Genomic DNA, 5,959 nt, shown 5'->3' on the forward strand with positions numbered 1-5,959 from the left:
TTTTTCAGTGCAAGCTCTTATCCAGCCTAGAGGTTAATCTTGTACAGTATCTGACAATCAGCCATTTTAAATAAAACCAGAGAGCCTTGACAGAGAGGAGAATGTAGAAATGACTCAACCTGAAACTGAAAATGTGGATGGAGGAAAACTGAGCTGCTTCGTAGATTGGAGAACCTCAGTTTAGCCTGTTAGCTTTTGCCTTAATACCAAGCTAATACATACTGTATATATACATTTAAATGGCAATATAAGGTTAGCTATGTATAAGCTAACATCACATGTTTATTAGTAATACATATTCATAACTATAAATATAATTTTTGTCCCTTGTGAACAGTCGGAACATGACAAATCTGACCCAGGCCTTGTACTGAATCAGATACCTATCTGATATTTTTCAGTGCGTGGAGAACTTAGTAAAAGTCATCATTTACCTGGTGTGCTTTGTGGCACCAATGAAATGACGCCGTCTATGTGACAGTATTTTTTTAAATCGTACAAACTAATCTGTCAGGGTCTGGTGGTGAATGAACCCAAGAGCAGACAGACACAAAGCTCCAAAAATAAAAAAAGGGATTTATTAAATAAAACAAAAAGCTGACAAGGCAGCTAAAACTTACAAAAGAAGATGCATGGAAACACAGAGAGGACCGAGACTGATGGGGTAAATACATAGTGACAAAACCAGTATTTATGCGAACAACGGGAGAGAGGAAATGACAAACACCTGGAGGGAAGTCTGATTGGTGATCACAGACAGGTGAGGATGATTAACTGAGAAATGACAGGAAAACAAGCTGAGGAGAACTGAGAGGTGGTGACACAAAGAAAACACAGAACAGACAACACAATCCTCGGTCTACAGTATTTTTTATAGTTAAAGTAAATGTTTGTCAAATCATGTCTAATGTTACCAGTGATCGTGGATCCCTTTAACATTTAAATCCATTAGCTATTATAATGGAAAAATGTCATCCATTTCAGAAGTTGCACATCTGAAGGATTGTCCTTGTTGTACAAAAAATAATTGTTTTGTTTGTTTTGTCTAATTTAACTTCAGTTTAACCACTTCACTTACCCTGCTGGTATGGTTTGTAACATCTGCACATATTTATTGTTCAGATTTTCTGATGATGCACACTTGTGTTGCACCTCCACCCTGGTGCTGGGCGGTATACCATTTTGTACTGAAAACCAGTTTTTATTTTTGCTATGATATGAATTTTCTGAATGCCATACATACCAGTTTAAATAGCCTGAACACGTTTCGTCACGGCCGCCAGTGAACTGTTTCCTGGGGGACACTTTTCCTCACAGCACCGCCATGCGCATTAGCATGCTAATGTTTTTGTTGGAGCAGCTTGTAGTAGTAACTGGTGGCAGGTGGTGTTTCAGCTGCTTATATTGACAGAAGTATAAAAAAGCATACTGTTTTCACCGTTACTGAATGTAGTAAACAACTCTTGAGTGATGTGCACGGTTAGATTTAACATGCAACGTTATACTGGAGACATTAATGCATGGAGACTTTAACGTTCTTCTATTGTGAAAAGCCCAGGGGAAGTAGTTTTGTAGTAGAGCTGAGTTGACTGGTGTGCAAGGTGAGTCGTCCTTTWAAATTTTATTAACACACAATGATAGACCRGATGATCTTTTCTCAACGCTTCACAYTCTGACCAAAATGCATGATTACTGTCTACAACCAGGCAAAGAAGAAAATATGTACAAAAGAAGTGAAACAGCGACACAGACAGAGGTACAGTAAAAGAAAAAAGTCAATAAGCAACAAGAAAAAAATTGTATAGGTCTTCTGGACAGGTTCTTCTCTAATGAAACGTTTCGTCTCTCCTCCAAGAGACTTCTTCAGTCTGAGAGTTTCAGGCAAAATTCAGGCTTTTAAGCACTGCCTCCATGTGACTGATACTCACATCACATGGCTATCGTTGACACCTAATTAACACTTATTTTTAACAGGGGGTGGAGTGATACTGGCAATAGCCGCGCTGTAGGATGTTCTCATTCTTGATAGAGAGGAACGTTGGTTTGAGAGAGGAGTAAAAGAAGCCATTTTTGTGAAGAAAGACCGTCCATCATTAAACAGAGGTGGAGGCCTCCGTTTTCAGTTGTCCCCCTCCTACAGCGCGGCTATTGCCAGTATCACTCCACCCCCTGTTAACAATAAGTGTTAATTAGGTGTCAACGATAGCCATGTGATGTGAGTATCAGTCACATGGAGGCAGGGCTTAAAAGCCTGAATTTTGCCTGAAACTCTCAGACTGAAGAAGTCTCTTGGAGGAGAGACGAAACGTTTCATTAGAGCAGAACCCGTCCAGAAGACCTATACAATTTTTTTCTTTTTCAATAAGCAACATTTGTACACTTTATTATCAGCTGAGCTGTGATGAAAAAAAATACAGTCAAATACCATGAAACCAGTGTAATTGTTGAAAATACCGTGATTATAAAATTTGGAMCATACTGCTCAGCTCTACTCCACCCCTTCTGTTTTGCAAATATACTTCCCAATTTAAAAGTCCACACATCCACTCACTTAGTGACCTAAAAGTCTGGATGTGTGAGAGTATGGTGGGACAGGAGACATGTTCAAAGTTTACTGCTGCTTCAAAGGGACGACACCATGCGTGCGTGGTACACGTGTATCCAGCCTTGCAGGTGGTGAGCTTACCTTCAGCTCCCAGACACGAGGGGATACCAGGATATGTGGGCATTATACTTGATTTGAGAATGATGAAAGCATTCCTATGAGAACTGAAAWTTTTCAGTCCWGGGTCAGATTTCTTCAGTGCAGGATATTTGAGCCCTGCAGTCCTCTCTGGTTCATCAATAGCGATTCAGGGGAGGAATGCTGTCGTGAAGATTTGCAGTTCCAAAGAAACACATTTCTTCCACCTGGTGATGTCTGATTATGTTTCATTCTTATAAACATAGAGACATCTTTAATTCCCTTCACTTACTACTTATTTATCCCAGGCATTTATCCAACAACAGAGAAAAAATACCATTGTTTCTTTTCTTTTCTTTCTTTCTTTTTTTTTGATACTTTTAAAAATCATGTCAGCACTTGTCAGGCTTACTCAGGTCACCCACATAGCAGATATGTGTGGGCCAGATCTGGTGTCAGGCTGGAACTGAGTGCCAACATGGCAAGTGGTTTACAGGATGTGGGCCAAGTCTGGCAATGATGGCACTGTTTTTAAGATGGCATGTCACAAGTGGCCCAGCTGTGGTTTGGTTTATGTGCTGTGCCCATGAATGGACCACCTTTGGCAAACCACATCTGGGCCACAAAAGGGTCGTCATTCTTTGTGGTATCTGGACTGAGTGTTAATGCAGATGCATTTTGCTTTGTGGGCAGATTCCCTAAACTTAACTGTACCAGGAATTTAAAGTCTTTACAAAATGTTTTTTCTCCAWACTACACAAACATTAAATTGGGTTTTATTCGCCAGTAAATATTGTCACCTGTCAGGTAAAGGCAGCCTCTGCTGTGGATTCACTTACTGTGTCATTTCATCTAAAAGTATAATAACTCTCAGTCCTTGATTAAAGTTTGTGTGATTTAAAAAAAATTATTCATCAGATGTTTTGGGTCCTAACAAAGTTTTTATATAATCACATCTGGGTAGTATCTCATTCTTCATTTAGATATGGGAGACAATTACATACATGTCAAGTTGTACAGATTGTCTGTAATTTACATGGATTTCCCATCATTTTGCAGGTATACAGATGTATAGAGCAATCTCACAGATTTTTTTCAATTTATACAGATTTTTTTTCAAAACCTCAATTTCTAATTTATTTAACATGTCAGAGCCTGTAGGTTTATTTAAAAAACAATCAATAACATCAAATAACCATCTTCCAACCTGTTTTGCCACTAGAAATAAGACTAGAAATAAGTTCTCCACCTCCTTCTCCTGTCCTTCTGCTTTACAGCAAGCGCTGTCATCCCTGCAGCCAACAGCACCCCCCCACCCCAGGGTTGAACCTGAGGTCTTTCTGTGTGGAGTTTGTGTGTTCTGTTTGTGTTAGGTATGAAAACCGGAGTACCCGGAGGAAAATCAAGACACAATCCAAAAACATGATGTTTTTGTCCCCTTTAGCCCTAGGTCCCTTTGAAAAAGAGATCTGTGATCTGAATGGTGTTTGCCTGGTTAAATGAAATAATATTTACCAGTATTTAGGCAAATTTCAGTGCTTTGTAGTTTGATTTTAAAAAAAATTGCGTGCAGGTAAGTACATTCTCGTAGCAAGTGCAAAGTTTGCGTATATTTCTTTACACTTTTACATAACATTCGTTGTTAAACATCCCGACACATGCATGAAACCCAGTGCATTGAACTTTTTGAGCGTTCGCACTGTTAATACATGAGGCTGCTGGAGACAAAGCAGAGGAGTGGGAGGAATGCAGGACTCAGGAAATGGAGTGGCAAACGCAGTGAGTTACAAAAACAATAATGACTGCCACTAATTGTGTTTCCTATGGCCAATGTGAGTGTGGTGACATTTCAGCCTTGCGTCTGTCGGTCAAAAGATGAGCTAATTAATACGGTAATTCAGCTCCAACGTCTCCAATGACAACCACACCCCCTCGTTAGGAGCTGCAAGGACAGGGATGCACAGGGAGCTGGAGGAACAAAGAAACAGGCAGAAGTCGGCAGAGAACCAGAGGGATCTTTTTCTTTTTTTTTTCTTTTTTTTTTCCCCCTTCACAGTAGTCCTGGAGTCACAGAAATCTGTAACGGGAACAAGTGATTATTTCTGAAAAATGGGGAACTTTGTCGAAACATCACCCACCCACTCTCTTCCTGGCTCGCTCGCACTCATGCACAGACACATACATAAACTTTCATGCGTGGGCACACATGCACTGATGAGTTTGAACACACACAGCTGTGCAAATATGCAAACGTGTCGTGAGAGGTGCACTAATACAGGACCTACACTCAGAGGTAGGTTGTTCAATTGATCCCAAGAAGCCAGAAACGTCTCTGTAGAAATACATTAGTAGTTTTACCTCCAGCTGAGTAAAAACACAGGAGTTCCTTGGTAAAATTCTACATGACACCAGGTCAGACTGGTAACGCAAAGTGGTTCACCTATGCAGAACTGTAAGCGTTTGTTGAAAAACCTGAAAATTACAGGTCAGTTCTCTAAAAGGAATGCAAATTCACTTTCTTTAATGCCAGTTTTACAGTAAGTTCATCTTAGGTTCAGAAATGATATTTAGATATAAATTCAATGATTAGTGTTTGAGTATCATTAAAATTAGTTCACCAGTTCATGAGATATTTTGCCCACAGAAAACTAGAGTTGACTCCAACAGATACTGAGCATTGATTAGCACAAAGTTTGAGTTGTGAGTGATACTGACCTACAACTGAACCAGAKTTAGCACAATATCAGTAAAGTTCACTAAATTAAACTTACAAAAAGTAAGTAAATTGTGTTTGGTAGATTATTTCTTCTTTTGTAACAATGCTTTTTGGCAATAATCTTACCTATTAATTACCATTTTGTGCCAAATGTGTAAGGAACATGCATTTGTGAGATGAGCAGTATAGCTGAGTATGTTGGTTGCACACATGAAATATTTGCCAAATCTTCTCTGCCAAATAGCTTATTTTGCTGTTGCTTCTGATACTTGTTTTGAGTTTCTGGTACCCACAGATGCTGCCAATCACCAATCAATTTTGATAAGATTTATTGTCAAGAACCATTGTTACAAAAAAGAATCTGCTAAACACAAAGTACTTAGTAATTACGTAACAAATTACTGTAATTACTTAGAAATACATGATAATTAGGAGGTTGTAAAAGAAAGGGTTGCCTTTTATGTAATGGAAAACAGGTTAATTATTAAACGGATCCACAATTAGTTGTAACATTAGACTTTAGTTTATAAACATATATTTTAACTGTAAAATAAAGACTG

The sequence above is a fragment of the Austrofundulus limnaeus genome, unplaced genomic scaffold (genome assembly GCF_001266775.1).
Source record: "Austrofundulus limnaeus strain Quisiro unplaced genomic scaffold, Austrofundulus_limnaeus-1.0 Scaffold25, whole genome shotgun sequence".
NCBI lineage: Eukaryota > Metazoa > Chordata > Actinopteri > Cyprinodontiformes > Rivulidae > Austrofundulus > Austrofundulus limnaeus.